The sequence below is a fragment of the Phyllobates terribilis genome, unplaced genomic scaffold (genome assembly GCF_046119375.1).
Source record: "Phyllobates terribilis strain yellow unplaced genomic scaffold, ASM4611937v1 Scaffold_7__3_contigs__length_470593459, whole genome shotgun sequence".
NCBI classification, from domain to species: Eukaryota; Metazoa; Chordata; class Amphibia; order Anura; family Dendrobatidae; genus Phyllobates; species Phyllobates terribilis.
The window spans coordinates 214980149-214998500 of record NW_027362767.1 but is presented as its reverse complement, the minus strand read 5'-3'; positions in this window follow the sequence as shown (position 1 = coordinate 214998500).

Below are 18352 nucleotides of genomic sequence, written 5' to 3'. Positions count from 1 at the left end.
CTGTCGTAGATGGATGGTTTACCAAAAGCGGTGGGAGGGTCAGAGCTACTATTCTTCTCTTTGTCACACTTTGGGAATACCTAGAGTACAGTAGAGTTTAGTTACACTGTTTTCTTTGGAGTAGTTTAAACTGAAATCCCAACATAGATGAACCTTTTCAGTGTGCAGACAGAATATCTGTTGTGTGACTACTCATTAGGGTTAGGCTGATGTACAGTACCTAGCGGTAGCCAAGGAAAACTGCCACCATCTGGCTTTCATAGAACTAACAGCAGGACAGACCGAGACATTTAGTTCCACAAAGATGATATTTCCTATTAACGTCTCTAATCACATACCAGGTCATTAAACATATAGAACCAGTACGTGAACAAATATGGAGCGATTTATTACAGACCCATAGTACATCATAAGGTTCCAGCTTTTATAAATTGGAATTTAATAGGGTATGCATTTCAGTCTTACTGATAAGGTTGATCACAAATGTGAGCTTTGATAAGTTTATTCTGTAATTATTTATGACTTTAGATTTCACTTCAAGTTCCTTTTAGATGATATATGAAAAGCTGAGCCCAGTGTACGACTTTAAGGGGACTGCTCAAAATGAAAACAAAATGGCTATTTTCTTAAACTGACAGCGCCACACCTGTATAGTTGTTGTGTCTGGTACTGCAGCTTAGCCACATTTACTTAAATGGTAGTGAATTGCAATATGAAACACAAAACACGGAAAGCTTTGGATCTCGTTCTAGAAATAAGCAGCCATGTTTTTCTAATATTGTACAACCCCTTTGTGACACTGAGTCACTTTTCACGGCCAGGCCGTAAGATGGAATAGTCAAGGAGTCCGAAGTCAAAGCCAGGAGGGTACGTCATAAACAGAGGGAAGAGGCAAAGGTGTAGTCAGGTAACGTACAGTTGGTCAGAATACCAGGAGGATAGCGGATCAGAGCAGAAGGGGTTAAACAGACGGATGGTCAGAACGTGGTCCAAGGTCAGGCATCAGAAGATCAAAACACAGAACACAAGGCACAGAGAGCAAACCTCACACAAGCTGAATGTACATCTGGCAGAGGTCTGGGAGAAACAGCTCAGTTAAGTAGCCTGGCAGTCACCTGTGATACTGAACACTGGATAGCCAGAGGCTTCGAGTCTCAGATTGGATGGCCGATCTGCCAATCACCACACTGACAGCTTCAGCACTACCCTGTACCAGGTTGGATGACCAAGCTGTCAATCAAAGTACCAACAGCTCCAGCACGCCCCTGTACAAGATTAGACGGCTGATCTGTCAGTAACTGCATCCCAGACACAGTGAGAGGTGGAACCGTGACACCCTTTAGGCAAATAAACTCATATTTAAGAGTAACTATCACCTGTCTGTGATTGCAGTTTAAGGAAACAGTGGGTAGCTGAAGGTAGGTGATTTTACTGAATAACATTAAAGGGAGTCCATCACCCTTAACATGATAAATAAACCTCTTTTACAAGTATTTAATGGATTTTGCTCCATTGAAAATTATACATGTAGTATTGCTTTTTGTGGTTTAGCTGCCACAAAAAAAATATTTATTTCATATACAAATGAGGGAGCTTCAGTGCACCCTTGGCGTGGTCAAAAGGTTCAGCGCACCATTATGCCCTCTCAATTAGAAAACTGAGCACTTATTTTTGTTGAGTGACAGTGCACTCTGCAATTTCACTCATGTAGTGACATTGCAGGCTCTCATTGTTGGCTCCTGTCTACAGGGCAGTACTCAGCATCTGCCGCAGACCAGTTCCAGCGATGAGGGCCAGCAATGACACTTTTTAAGCACAGCTGCAGTATCCATATGTAGTTGCAGAGCCGTTGATTAAGTTTAGCACTGAATATCAGTGGGACAGAAACTGCAGTTGTGCTCATATAATGTTATTGCCAACTCTCAGTGCTGGCTCCTGTGTGCAGTTGTCGCCTATTACTACAGACAGGAGCCAGAAATCAGATCTTGCAATGATACTATGTGAGCACAGCTGCAGAGTGCACTGTCACTGAAGGTCTGACTGTTTCTGCCCAATGTTTTCCTAAACAAAAAGGGCAACTGCAAAGGAGTGAAGAATCTGTCTTCACTCTCCTGAAGATCGTATAGTAATATAATGCCTTGTCATGTTTTATATGTTGTTTTATCTATTTTGTGGCCTGCGGCACTAATTTAGCCTGTAGATGGGGTTAACTATTGAGTCAGGCCATGACGGGAAGAGCTATGTGGGTAAAGGAACTCAGTACTTGTTTGTCAGGCAATTGTTGGAAAGTACAGAAAAGAGAAGGACCTATGGTTCGCAGACCAGAATTGATCAAGGGTGTTGTGGGTGAAGAAAGAAGACCATACTCGGGTAGCAAGTTCTGAAGTGATCAAGTACTATGGAGCAGAAGGATTCTTTATCTCAGGCAAGTGGGTGCCTACAGTAAGCGTTATCTACAGTGGCTTGCAAAAGTATTCACCCCCCCTTGGCTTTTTAACTATTTTGTTACATTAAAACATGTGTGTAAATATTTTGTAATCCGATTTGTGTGTGATGCATCAGCGCTAAATAGTCTAAGTTGGTGAAGTGAAGTGAGAAAAATATATGGGATTAAATAACTAAAACTTGGCATGTGCATATGTATTCACCCCTTTTGCAATGAAGTCCCTAAAAATTCCTGGGGCAAGCTATTACCTTCATAAATCACATGCTTAGTGAAAGGACGTCCCCCTATGTGCAATCTAATGTCACATGTCTGTCAGTATATACACTTTGCCTTTTCTGAAAAGCCACAGAGGCTGCAACACCATTAACAAGAGGCACCACTAACCAAACACCATGAAGACCAAGGAGATCTCCACACAACACCATGAAGACTAGTGTTGAGCCACCCCCGTAGTGTTCGAGTTCGGTTCGGTTCGTCGAACACCCGTGTGTTCGCCGAACTGTTCGTCGAACTGTTCGTCGAACACCTTCGAACACCGTTAAAACCAATGGCAGGCAAACAAAAACACATAGAAACACATAGAAAACACCTTCAAAGGTGTCCAAAAGCTGACAAACTGCTCAGAAGACACAACTAACACATGGAAAAGTGACAAGTACATATAGTCATGCGAAAAGAAAAGAGGTGGAGGAGTAAAAGGAGGGGGAGACACAGATATAGGCATGTCATGCCCTTCTAAAATCCAAAAAGTGAGAAGCCGACACGTTCAGTCCGCTCCTGCCCGTGCCACCTCCGTGTCGCCGGGTTTGTGCCAGAGCTGCGGTAAACCCTGACAGCCAGCCCCCCTCTCCCAATACTGGTGCCTGTCCGCTGGTGGGTCGAGCGAGCCCCCCTGTGGTGGAGGCAACTCTAAGCTTTTTAATTTAAATTGTCTCTCTAATTTGAATGAATACACTTTAAATCCATTTACAAGGATCTATTGGAGGGCAAGTCTCATGCCAGCAGCCGCGTAATTCCAGCTCCAGTAGCGTCCACTAAAGCTGCTGCAGTTAAAAAGCTTTTATAAGGATCAAGCTCGGCTGTCAACCGCAAGGCATCCTACTGCCAGTCCCAGCCCCTATGCCTTGGGGTGCCTCCTGATGCTCTTCACTGAGTATCCCGTGGTCCCGAAGCATTTCCTTTGAAAAAATTAAGTATCCAAACTACAGGTGGTGTAGCTTGCTTAACAGCCGGGATAATCCGCTGACTAGCAGACACTGCTACTAGGCACAAAGTATTTCCTGGGCTAGATGCAGTTAAAAATTTGTAATTAGATACTCTCGTTGGATGCTGAGAAAGCATTCCATAGAGTCTCCTGGCACGCCATATATGATTCTCTTAAAAAGCTTGGGGTAGGGGTCTAGGGGACCCTTTTATAGCCAAAATCACGGACCTGTATCACAATACGTCACCTAGGCTGAAGATAAATGGAACTGTAGCACCCTGAGGGCTCGGTTGCTACAGAGGTATTGCACCTCACCCAGAGGTGTGATATCTCACTCTCAGGTAAGGATGGAGTGTGGATCAGGACCCGACACCTGCATGCATTACACCACATTGCCGTGGGGCAGGGCGACCAATATGCCTCTGAGATGGGCACGACAGTCCCTGTCCCTGGCTGGAGTGGGGGGAGGGAACACTGAGGAAGGGGAACCCTGTAGTGCAGGAGCAGGGAGGAAGCAGTTCCTGGGTGCATTGAGAAGGGAGTATAAAAGGTGGGCACCATCTTAGTTCAGTGCAGAGAAGTCTGAGCAGAAGTGGCAGGGAGCAGGGGCTCTGCATGAGCTCTGCTCCGGAGGCGGACCTAGTAACAGAGGCCCAGGCCTGGAAGAGGGAGAAGGAAGGAAGAGGAGCGGAGAAGGCTCCAGGAACGAGGAATGAAGGGATCCCAGGGGTGCGGACGGGCGAGTCGCCACCGCACGCCCGAATCCACCTGCGTGGAGGGGTCAGGCCAAAGGGGGAGACCGGTCCCCGAAACTAGTGGAGGCAGGAAACGACCCTCAGCTAGAAACCGGAGGCTGTGACATTTTATGTGGCGCAGCCCCTCGCTACACCCGCTAGGAAGGCACCACATAGGGTCAGGGAAACTGGAGCCAAGTTTACCAAGAGGAGGCCCGAGGCAGCCGGACAGAAGGGTTGGTAAGAAAGGCCAGACAAAGGACACACAAAGGGGGTCCTGTGAAGCGCTCCAAAGTTATCTGGGAGTTGTCTGAGCCCCTCACCTGGTGAGCACAGTACGATGTGGGCAGCCGTTACCTGCAAACGTGGTCTGGATATTAAGAACTGTGAGTAAAGGCCCTGGACTGCATCACTGACTCCGTGTCGTTACTGCTGCTGCCCTGCACCATCACCCCCATCCTCCGCATACACTGCCCTGAGGCTATACTCCTCCCGTGGGGAGTTATGCTACGCTCTGCTGCACCCACAACACCAGCCTCAGCGGTCTGCCCTGCAGCGGCGGTTCACTCTGACCGCAATCCACGGGTGGCGTAGTCGGACATTTAAACATCAAAACCACATAAATAGTTCCGCCACTGGTTTGACCACCCTGAGCCACGGAACCGGGTCGCCGCCACGAAGACTACAACCACCAGCATCCACCAAAAAGGGTCCGGTTCCGGGTGTCCCAAGGCCCAGGGGGTGCATCAGAACATTTTCATCACCTTTCACAAACACCAATGGGACAAGGATGTCCTCTGTCCCCTCTCTTATACATCCTAGTGACGGAGCACCTGCTCTCATCAATTCGCCATAACCCCAATATTAGGTGGATTGAGGTGGGAGGCACCGAGTACAAGTGCTCTCTATTTGCTGATGATGTCCTAGTATATATCACTCAATCACATATATCCATCCATGCTGTTATGGCTGAAATAGATCACTTTGTTACATGGTCAAATTTTAAAATCAATGCAGCGAAGTCTGAGGCCCTCGATGTCTCCCTCCCCAAATCCATACAGGATTCCATCCAGTCCAACTTTCCCTTTGCCTGGCCCTCACAGGGTATCAAATACTTAGGAATTCCTATTCATAGAGACCTCTCCCATCTATGTTATCTTAATTTTGGGCCCTTTATTGAACAACTCCATACAGACCACGGTTGGCAAGTTAGAACTGTAAGATTCACTACGTGAACCACTGGTGTTTTGTGGAAAAGCACATGTACACTGTGTTCCAAATTATTATGCAAAAAGTGTTTAGGAGTGATAAGGGAAGAATTTGTTTGTTTGTCAGTTAAACTCATTGATGGTGATGTGTGTCAGGGCTCTTTATATCACTGTAAGCAATTGAAGACACCTGTGCTAATTAGTTTGGCAGGTGTGTCCAATGAAAGGCAAGACTACTTAAGAAGGCTGTCTCACATTATTAAGCAGCCTACATTTTCTGCCAAAATGGGAAAGAAAAAGGATGTGTTGGCTGCTGAGAAGCAACAAATTGTGGAGTGTTTAGGTCAAGGCATGACTACAATCAACATTGTGCGATGATCAGGATGAAGTGTCTTGGCAATCAAGAAGTATGTAGCTGATTCACAGTACACACGTGTGCGTGCTGATAAGGGCAAATTGAGGACTCTTTCCTACAGGCAATTACGTCAGGTTAAAAGAGCAGCGGCAAAAAAGCCTTGTCATAGCAGCAGACAAGTTTTTGAAGCTGCTGGTGCCTCCAACGTCCCCCGAACAACAAGATGCAGGGTCCTTCAGAGGTTTGCAGCTGTGCATACGCCATCCTGTCGACCTCCTCTATCCACTTCACACAAGCAGAAACGGCTCCAGTGGGCCAAACATTACATGAAGACTGATTTCAAAACTGTTTTGTTCACGGATGAGTGCCGTGCAGCGCTCGATGGTCCAGATGGATGGAGTGGAGGATGGCTGGTTGATGGACACCCCACGCAAACACGGCTACAGCGCCAACAAGGAGGAGGTGGAGTAATGTTTTGGGCTGGAATCATGGGGAGAGAGATTGTCGGCCCCTTTAGGGTCCCTGAAGGCGCTAAAGATGAACTCCATAATGTATGTGGATTTTCTCAAACAGCACTTCCTGCCATGGTTCAAGAAGAAGAACCGTGTATTTCTCAGCAAGATCATTTTTTTGCATGATAATGCACCATCTCATGCTGCACATAAAACATCTGCATCTCTGGCTGATATGGGCATAAAAGGGGACAAACTTATGGTGTGACCCCCATGCTCCCCTGACCTCTACCCCATTCAGAACCTCTGGAGCATCATCAAAAGGAGTGTCTATGATGGCGGGAGGCAGTTCACATCTAAGCAACAGCTCTGGGAGGGTATTCTGTCCTCATGCAAAACAATTGAAGCAGAAACCATCCAAAACCTGACAAATTCAATGGACGAGAGAGTTCAGAAGCTCCTTTCGAACAAGGGGTCCTATGTGAAAATGTAACATCACCTAGAATAAAGTTTTGAGTTGAAAACTGTTTGATTTCAGTTTCTAATAACCTGCTAATGCTTATAATTTCAAAAATGACAATTTTTTTGGTCTTTATTAAAATGAAAAGGTTGATCGAAAAGTTTGGGGGATCTAAGAGTGTGGCAACCCAGTAGTCATGATTACTTCGAATTCTGACAATATTAGGGTCATGTTGCAGGTAGTGCAGCAAGAAGGCACTTATGTGTCTTGCGCATCTCGGAGCCCCAAAATTATTTTCCGGGCTAGATGCAGCTAAAAATTATTATTAATTTTAAATCTGGTGGAGCTTAGTATAGATGGCCTAATAGGATCAGTGCTGCACACTGCTACAAAGCCCAAATTATTTTCCAGTCAAGATACAGATAAACATGATTAGTAATTTTAAATCTGGTGGAGCTTATTATAGATGGCCTAATAGAATCAGTGCTGCACACTGCTACAAAGCCCAAATTATTTTCCAGCCAAGATACAGATAAACATGATTAGTAATTTGAAAGCTTAAAACGGTTGGTAGGGTGATTTTAACCAATCATCAAGCTTTTACTCTCCCCAGGATGACACAGGGGTAGAAAAGTCGTTTCGGATCCATGATTTGTTCATCTTTATGAAAGTGAGTCTGTCTACATTATCAGTGGAGTGCCGCATGCGCTTATCTGTCAGCACACCACCAGCAGCGCTGAACACACGTTCAGACAGAACGCTGGCTGCGGGGCATGACAAGATCTCCAAGGCGTAAGTGGCTAGCTCCGGCCATTTATCCAGATTGGAAGCCCAAAAAGAGCAAGGGTCCAGTGACACAGTCATGGCTTCAATGTTTACTTGGAGATACTCCTGTACCATCGTCTCTAGGCGTTGACTATGTGTCAGACGTCTTGTCTCCTGTGGCCTTGCAAAGGATGGGCTAAAAAAGTGGTGAAATGATTCCGCAAAATTGATGTTACCAGCAGATACTGTGGTTCTGTTACGGTTTGAGTGCTGAACACTTGACGGTCCCACGGTTGGCAAGTTGGAACTGTGAGATTCACTACGTGCACCACTGGTGTTTTGTGGAAAAGCACATGTAAGATTCTGCAACAGTCTCTGCTGATACTCCTGCATGCGTGCATCCCTTTCTATGGCAGGAATAATTTCTGCAAATTTACTTTTGTACCGGGGATCTAACAGTGTGGCAACCCAGTAGTCAGGATTATTTCTAATTCTCACAATTCGAGGGTCATGTTGCAGGTAGTGCAGCAAGAAGGCACTCATGTGTGTTGCGCATCCAGGAGCACCAAGTCCCTGTTGTGTTGGTGGCGAGGTAACAATCATGCTTCCTTCCTCTGTCCTCTCCCCCCAACCTCGCACAACAGAAATGTGATCAAGGTCTCCCTCATCTGATGAGTCTTCCATCAGTTCGTCCTCCACTTCTTCCTGGGCTCCTGCACCTTCCTCACTAGTTTGGCTGCTACCATGCGCCCTGGTAAAACCATCTCCCCCACCCTCACATGCCTGCCGCCTTGGTGCTGCCGACCGTCTGGACATTGCAGATGTTAGCCCTTCCGCATACAACTCCTCCTCCTCTACTTCCTCCACCTCCTCTTGTGCCACCACCTGACTCCGAATTCTGTTTAACATGTGCTCCAGCATGTAAATCACCGGAATAGTCATGCTGATAATAGCATCGTCAGCACTAAACATCTTCGTCGCCATTTCAAAACTGTGCAGAAGGGTGCATAGGTCCCTGATCTGAGACCACTCCTCCAGCGTGATTTGCCCCACCTCTGGATCTCGTTGGCCCAGGCTATACGTCAGAACGTATTGCACCAGGGCTTGTCGGTGCTGCCACAGTCGCTGCAACATGTGCAGAGTTGAATTCCACCGGGTAGGCACATCGCATTTTAGCCGGTGAAGTGGCAGGCCCAACGACTTCTGTAGAGATGTAAGTCGCTGAGCTGCGGGATGCGAACGGCGGAAGTGAGCACACAGCGACCGTGCCCTCTGCAGAAGGCCATCTAGTCTGGGATAGTGGGCTAAAAATTGCTGGACAACCAGGCTCAACACGTGAGCCATACAAGGCACGTGTGTGACATTGCCCCGGCGAAGGGCCGCACCCAGGTTTGCAGCATTGTCGCACATGGCCTTCCCTGGTTTCAGGTCCAGTGGAGACAACCATTCATGAAATTGGTTCTCCAGAGCTGACCACAACTCCTCAGCTGTGTGACTCACATTTCCGAGACATTTCAAAGTAAAAACCGCCTGATGACGTTGAGCCCTACTGCCAGCATAGTAAGGAGGTGTGCAGGATCCCTTCTGCGCAGTTAGAAAGCTTGTGGCATGACCAGACAGGCTTTGGGTGCAGGTGGAAGACCGAGAGGAGGTTGAGGAGGCAGAAGCAGTGGAGGAACTTTGACATAAAGAGGATTGACGCACAACTCGTGGGGACGGCAAGACTTGGACAGCAGCCCGTTGTCCTGCTGTCACCATAGTTACCCAGTGCCCAGTCAGCGACATGTAACGCCCCTGTCCATGCCTCCTCGTCCAAGTGTCTGTGGTGAAATGCACCCTGTCACACACAGAGTTTCTCAAAGAAGCGGTGATGTTGTGTGCGACATGCTGGTGGAGCGCAGGCACACCTTTCTTTGAGAAGTAGTGCCGACTGGGCATCTGGTACTGAGGCACTGCGACGGACATAAGGTCTCGAAAATCCTCTGTGTCCACCAGGCAGAAAGGCAGCATTTCTGTAGCCAAGAGCTTGCAGATGGTGAAATTCAACCTCTTAGCTTTCTCATGGCTAGGAGGAAATGGTCTTTTACTTGTCCACATCTGAGGGACCGAGGGCTGGCTATTGTGCTTAGACGGGGTTGATAAGGGTGTCCCCGGCAAACTGCCGGTCTGTGAGGAAGATGCAGGCGGACATGTTAGGTTGCCTTGATCCAAAGGTGGTGCTATCGATGTCGGACAGCGCTCAACACCAGCTGGTGTTACCACCTCAAAAGAAAATGATGACCTGCCAATCACGCTGGCTGTTGCGGGTAAAGAGGTGGCAGGTCTGCGCCCCAAAACAGGTGTGACTGCTGTCCCCCCAGTCACAGAGGATGAAGAGGCCTCGGATGCACAAGATATGGCAGACGGTGGTTGGCCCGGCCGGCTAGGCCGCATTGTAGCACACTGAGCTTCCCACTGCAACTTATGCTTCATGTCCATGTGCCGGTTCATGCATGAAGTACTCAAACTATGTATTTTTTGGCCTCTACTTAGCTTTTGCTGGCAAATGTTACAGATAACACGAGTTGGGTCATCTTTATCGATCTGAAAAAATGCCCAGGCTGTGCAAGGCTTAGCACCCATGCGACCTGAAGAGCCACCACGACTTGTGGTGAGAGGCAGAGTTGTGTTTGAGGATGCAGTTGTTGACGTGCTTCCAGTACTACGTCTCTGTCCAGGAAGGCGCAACCTGACCTCGTCGTCACTAGCATCTTCCTCCACCTCCTCTGCTGACCTCATCTCTTGGCTGACTGTGGGTTGACAGTAAGTGGGATCTCCAACCTCATCATCATCACCCTGTGCGTTATCACACCCGTCGTCCTCAGAGCCAACCTGTTCCTGCCCTGACAAAAAACTAAAGTTGTCGCTCCAATCAGGTATTTGAGTCTCATCATCGTCTTCCTCATTGTCTCCACCAACAGGAGTTACAGTTTGGGAATGAGGGTCTACATTATGGTCAGAACCTTCTGCGTCTGGTCCTGGATCCGACTCATAAAGATTCTGGGCATCAATGCAGATCATTTCCTCGTCTGGATTCACAGAAGCGCTGGAGTCGACCTCTGATTCCCAGGCTATAGTATGAGTAAACAGCTCTGCAGACTCAACCATCTGTTTTACCTCATACTCAGACGGGCAGCTGGAGATTTGGGAGCTGTGAGGAAGCAAGTGCGATTGGGGTGACACCTTTGAGGACTGGAGTATTTGTGATGTTGAAGTTGATGTGGAGGAGAGCCCACTTAAAGGAGCACTTGATATCCGTTGAAGCACCTGCTGTTTTTGTGCCTCATCTGGAATTTGTAGCGATTGGCGTGGCCGTAAGAAAGGGATCTTATCACATTGTCCGCTAAAAGAAGTAGACATTTTAGTTTGGCTGGAAGATGGTCTTTCTTCTGCAGATGTTACTGTTGCTTTAATACCTACCCCACGGACACAACCTTTTTTCCCCTTCCCAACACGCCTATTCCCCTTTCCACCAGCAGCAGGCCTTTTTCCACTCATTTTGGTGGTTAACTAATTCACAACTCTGGAGTTGTTTGCACAAAAAAACAATGGATGGGAACCGAGCAGAGCTGAGTGGCCAAACTGTGGTATTAGGCCAAAACTATTGGCTGGGTTAGATGCAGAAAAAACTTATATTCAATTTGCAACCTGATGGAGGTCAGTATAGTTGGACTAATAGAACAAGTCCCACACACTGCTAGAAGGCCAAATATTTTTTCAGAGGTAGATGCAGAAAAAAATTGTATTCAGTTTGCAACCTGATGGAGGTCAGTATAGATGGACTAATAGAACAAGTCCTACACACAGCTAGAAGCCCAAATATTTTTTCAGAGGTAGATGCAGAAAAAATGTATATTCAGTTTGCAACCTGATGGAGGTCAGTATAGATGGACTAATAGAGAAAGTCCCACACACTGCTAGATGGCCAAATATTTTTTCAGAGCTAGATGCAGACAAAAAATTATTTTTAATTTGCAACCTGATGGAGGTCAGTATAGATGGACTAATAGAGAAAGTCCCACACACTGCTAGAAGGCCAAATATTTTTTCAGAGCTAGATGCAGAAAAAAATTATATTCAGTTTGCAACCTGATGGAGGTCAGTATAGATGGACTAATAGAACAAGTCCCACACACAGCTAGAAGGCCAAATATTTTTTCAGAGGTAGATGCAGATAAAAATTATTTTTAATTTGCAGCCTGATGGAGGTCAGAATAGATGGACTAATAGAGAAAGTCCCACACACTGCTAGAAGGCCAAATATTTTTTTCAGAGCTAGATGCAGACAAAAAATTATTTTGAATTTGCAACATGATGGAGGTCAGTATAGATGGACTAATAGAGAAAGTCCCACACACTGCTAGAAGGCCAAATATTTTTTCAGAGCTAGATGCAGACAAAAAATTATTTTTAATTTGCAACCTGATGGAGGTCAGTATAGATGGACTAATAGAGAAAGTCCCACACACTGCTAGAAGGCCAAATATTTTTTCAGAGCTAGATGCAGATAAAAATTATTTTTAATTTGCAACCTGATGGAGGTCAGTATAGATGGACTAATAGAGAAAGTCCCACACACTGCTAGAAGGCCAAATATTTTTTCAGAGCTAGATGCAGAAAAAAGTTATATTCAGTTTGCAACCTGATGGAGGTCAGTATAGATGGACTAATAGAACAAGTCCCACACACAGCTAGAAGGCCAAATATTTTTTCAGAGGTAGATGCAGAAAAAATTTATATTCAGTTTGCAACCTGATGGAGGTCTGTATAGATGGATTAATAGAACAAGTCCCACACACTCCTAGAAGCCCAAATATTTTTTCAGAGGTAGATGCAGAAAAAAATATATTCAGTTTGCAACCTGATGGAGGTCAGTATAGATGGACTAATAGAACAAGTCCCACACACAGCTAGAAGCCCAAATATTTTTTCAGAGGTAGATGCAGAAAAAAATTATATTCAGTTTGCAACCTGATGGAGGTCTGTATAGATGGATTAATAGAACAAGTCCCACACACAGCTAGAAGCCCAATATTTTTTCAGAGGTAGATGCAGAAAAAAAATATATTCAGTTTGCAACCTGATGGAGGTCAGTATAGATGGACTAATAGAGAAAGTCCCACACACTGCTAGAAGGCCAAATATTTTTTCAGAGCTAGATGCAGACAAAAAATTATTTTTAATTTGCAACCTGATGGAGGTCAGTATAGATGGACTAATAGAGAAAGTCACACACACTGCTAGAAGGCCAAATATTTTTTCAGAGGTAGATGCAGAAAAAAATTATATTCAGTTTGCAACCTGATGGAGGTCTGTATAGATGGATTAATAGAACAAGTCCCACACACAGCTAGAAGCCCAAATATTTTTTCAGAGGTAGATGCAGAAAAAAATTATATTCAGTTTGCAACCTGATTGAGGTCTGTATAGATGGATTAATAGAACAAGTCCCACACACAGCTAGAAGCCCAATATTTTTTCAGAGGTAGATGCAGAAAAAAAATATATTCAGTTTGCAACCTGATGGAGGTCAGTATAGATGGACTAATAGAGAAAGTCCCACACACTGCTAGAAGGCCAAATATTTTTTCAGAGGTAGATGCAGAAAAAAATTATATTCAGTTTGCAACCTGATGGAGGTCTGTATAGATGGATTAATAGAACAAGTCCCACACACAGCTAGAAGCCCAATATTTTTTCAGAGGTAGATGCAGAAAAAAAAATATTCAGTTTGCAACCTGATGGAGGTCAGTATAGATGGACCAATAGAGAAAGTCCGACACACTGCTAGAAGCCCAAATATTTTTTCAGAGGTAGATGCAGACAAAAATTTATTTTTAATTTGCAACCTGATGGAGGTCAGTATAGATGGACTAATAGAGAAAGTCCCACACACTGCTAGAAGGCCAAATATTTTTTCAGAGCTAGATTCAGACAAAAATTTATTTTTAATTTGCAACCTGATGGAGGTCAGTATAGATGGACTAATAGAGAAAGTCCCACACACTGCTAGAAGGCCAAATATTTTTTCAGAGCTAGATGCAGATATAAATTATTTTTAATTTGCAACCTGATGGAGGTCAGTATAGATGGACTAATAAAGAAAGTCCCACACACTGCTAGAAGGCCAAATATTTTTTCAGAGCTAGATGCAGAAAAAAATTATATTCAGTTTGCAACCTGATGGAGGTCAGTGTAGATGGACTAATAGAATGATGCTATGCCCAAAAGATTTTACTTCACTAGGTGCAGTAAAAAAATTGGTATTCTATACACAGGTGGTATATCTTGCAACACAGATAGGCTACTCCACTGACTAACACACTCTGCAATAGGCCAAAAAGGATTAGCTTTGCTAGATTCAGCCAAATGCTGTGAAAAAAACTTGCACAGCACTGGCACAGACCTGCCTGGCAAAAACTGATAGGGACTGATGTAACCTAGTCCTGAAAAGGACTGCAATTACAATTAGTCTTTACTCCCACAATCTATCTATTTAAGAGCACAGACCTGCCTGAAAAAAGTCGTAGGAAATGCTGTAACCTAGTCCTTAAAAGGACTGCAATCACAACTATTCCCTACTCCCAAACTATCTGTAGATTTGTGCGAAAATTGGCTTGAAATTAACAAGGTATAGCGCACACAGCAACAGCGGTGCCGTCTAACACGCAGCTGCAGCAGTGAGAAAATGGTGGTGACGGGGAAAATGGCTTGGTCTTATAGGGCAAGGACATGTGACATACACTGCCAATGACACATGCCCTTGCTTGTGTGAAAAAAAGCACTTCGCTCCGTGTGTGCGCTGCTGATAGGCTGACAGATTGCACCTCCCCACTGTAAATGCGGGAAAGAGAAAAAAAAATGGAGATCTTCATTATTCCTGCAGAGATCCATCCCCTGCCCCTCCCCCCACCCCGCTGTACACTCAAACTGCGTATTAACATTAATTTTCATCATTACTGAGAAAAAATCCAGTTAAGATTTTGGTGCACGAACAGTTATCGAACATAACCTCGAACAGCCGAATTTTTCTCAAATCGTTCGTGTTCGCCGAACGGCTCGAACACCGCCCAAAACAGCTCGAATTTGAGATTGGCGAACAGTTCGAGTCGAACAACGCTCATCTCTAATGAAGACCAAGGAGATCTCCAAACAACACCATGAAGACCAAGGAGATCTCCAAACAACACCATGAAGGCCAAGGAGATCTCCAAACAAGTCAGGGACAAAGTTGTTGAAAAGTACAAGTCAGGGTTGGGTTTTAAAAAAAATATCCCAATCTCTGATGATCCCTCGGAGCACCATCAAATCCATTATCATCAAATGGAAAGAACATGGTACCACAACAAACCTGCCAAGAGAGGGCAGCCCACCAAAACTCTCAGTGCAGGCAAGGAGGGTATTATTCAGAGAGGTGGCAGCACAGAGACCAAAAAGTAACCCTGAAGGAGCTGCAGAGTTCCCAAGCAGAGCCTGGAGTATCTGTTCATACGACCACAATAAGCTGTAGACTGCTTAGAGGTAGCCTTTATGTAAGAATGGGCAGAAAAAAGCCTTTACTTACACACAAAAATTGTAAGGCTCGTTTTGAGTTTGCCAAAAGACATGTGGAAGACTCCCCAAATGTATGGAGGAAGGTGCTGTGATCAGATAAGACCAAAATTGAACTTTTTGGCCACCAAGGTAAATGCTATGTCTGGTGCCAAACCACATAGCTCATCACCCAAAGAACACCATTTTTCGGCAGAAGAGACAGGTAAAATAGTCAGAGTTTAGGGAAAAATGGATGGTGCGAAATACAGTGATATTACTGAGCAAAATCTGGTTCAGTCTGTCAGTGTTTATAGACTAAGACGGAGGTTCACCTTCCAACAAGACAATGACCCAAACCATACTGCTAAAACAACACTCGAGTGGTTTAAGGGGAAAAGTGTAAATGTTTTGGAGTGGCCCAGACCTTAATCCAATTGAGAATCTGTGGTCAGACTTAAGAATTGATGTTCACCAGAGGAAACCATCTAACTTGAAAGAGAAGGAGCAGTTTTTCCTTGAGGAATGGGCAAAAATCCCAGTGGCAAGATGTGGAAAGCTCATATAGATTCATCCAAAGCGTCTTGCAGCTGTAATTGCAGCAAAAGGAGGCTCTACAAAGTACTGACTTTGGGGAGGGTGAATAGTTATGTACATTGAAATTTTCAGTTATTCTTTCCTATTTGTTGTTTGCTTCACAATCAAAAGAAAAACAAATGTTCACAGTTGCAGGCATGTTCTTTACATGTTATAAACAACGACCAACATATCAATAATGAAAAAGCCAGGTATAGATCCCGGATGACCGGGGCTAACCCAGAAAGCCTACATGAAATCATGTTAGAAACAAAGGAAATTAGGAGAACAATTGGCTTACAAAGAGGAATCTATTTATTAGTCAATAGGTATATGACGCGCCCCCTGGGCCGTGCGTGCACGTGTGTTGGTTACCCGGGGCCGGGTCTCTGGGGGTTGTAGTCTCCGTGGCGGCGACCCGGTCCCGTGGCTCAGGGTGGTCAAACCAGTGGCAGTCTTTTGTAGGGTTTTTATGATTTAATGTCCGACTATGCCACCCGTGGATTGCGGTCAGGGTGTACCGCCGCTGCGAGGCAGACCGCTGAGGCTGGTGTTGTATGCGCAGCAGAGAATGGGATGACTCCCCACGGGAGGAGTATAGCCTCAGGGCAGTGTAGAGTGATGATGGTGGTTGTGGTGCGGGGCGTCCCAGTACTAGTAGTGCTGACGCGGTGAGAAAGCACAGAGACAAGGTGTTGCAGTTCAGGTTCTTTACTCACAGTTCTCATCCAGGTCACTTGTGCACAGATAGGACCGCCCGAGCCGTGCTGCGTCCACCAGGCAGGGGCCTTGATCAACCCCCAGGCAATTCCGGAGTGTGGCACAGGACTCCCTTCTATCCCTTCATCAGCTGTGCCCCACCAGTGACACTACTTCTGTCCAGCTGCCCCGGGTCTTCTCCTGGGAGGACTGGGTGTCCACTTCCCTGACCCTATGTGGTGTGCCTTTCTAGTAGGTGTAGTGAGGGGTCGCACCAGTAAATGGTCACGACCGCCGGTCCTTGGTTAAGGATTAGTCGCCTCCACCAACTTGGGATCCGGTACCCTGTTCTGCCAACCCATCACCCGCAATCTCCTGGGTCCTTAGGGTTCCTTCTGCTTTCGTGTCTCTGGGCCCTTCTATACTTTGGGTACTTCTCTTTCTTTGCTGTTCCTTTCTGTTTCTGTTCCTTTCTGTTTCTGTTCCTTTCTGCTGTCTCTGGCCTTCCTCCTAGGCCTGCCTCGTGGAGCTGGGCCCAGACTGAGCCACAGCTCCCTGTCAGCCCTCTCTTGCTGAACTCCTCTTCTCTTCTCTTCTCCTCCTGACTGAACTGACCCAGAACTAAGATGGTGCCCACCTTTTATATCTCCCTCTCTGTGTATGAGCCCAGGTGACTTTCAACCAATGGGCTCCTACCTATGCCCAGAAACCGTCCCCTCCTGCTCCTACATCACTGGGTTTTCCTCCCCCCTCCCCACTCCAGCCAGGGACATGATCTGTCGTGCCTGCATTACTGTACTAATGGGAGCACCATCGAGCTGTCCCCCGGAAATGGGGTGTGTGTGGTGTATGCAGCTAACTGAGTCCCGGTCCACACACCATCCTTACCCGGGAGTGGGATATCACACCTTTGGTTGAGGTGCAATACCCCTGTAGCGACCGAACCCTCGGGGCGCTACATATACAGTACCAAATTTTAAATACCATGAGCATAAAAATAGGGGACAAAAAAGTGCAATGTGCCTAGCCAAAGCCCCCAAGATATAATGTTTCCCATCCCTGTACAATAGAATGACTATGGTCGCGAAGGAGCCCACATAACTAGTCAGGGATAAAAGTATAGCGTGCTCCTACCACAATTAGATCGCACTCACCACTAAAGGTGTGACCTGAGCAGGTATGGAAAGGACTCAACTTGCCGTGTGGCAGAAAATGTGTACTTACCACAGGACAGGACCAGACTAGATGGGAACGCAAAGAAGGGGGGCCACAAGGTAGCAGGTGCACCTAGACACGCGTTTCGCTGTCACAAGGCAGCTTTCTCAAGAGGGAGGGGATGTTCTTTACATGAACTGATGCAAACCCTAAAAAAAACAGTGAAATTCCCGGTTGTGAGGTAGCAAAACACGAAAAATGCCAAGGGGGCGAAAACTTTTGCAAGTCACTGTATATTAGATAAGAAAGCTCAAGAGTAGCCAGACCTGAGGGTCAAAGTGAAGAATGGCCATACTGGGACACATATTCTCCTAAGGTGATTGCAACAAGTGTGAACACGTACGAAGATGTAACGGCACACCAAGGGGCGAAGAGATTTTCCCTCACATGTAACCGAGAAGTTCCTGCCTCTGAATTGTGCAGAAGATGTATTCTTTAAGTGTCATACCTGCAATCTGCTGTATATATTGTGTGTTTCACCAGTTCGTTTAGCAATGAAAAGTTTATTTTTGCACTCACATTCATCTCTACTTCTTCTGGTCCTGACCTGCCTTGTCAAAAGGCATAACATCACATACACCCAGACAGGATGCCCCTATTTCTGTAGCGTCTGTGGACATGGAAGAGTCCCTTGGCCAGGGTGTTCCCCGACATTACACAACCACAGAC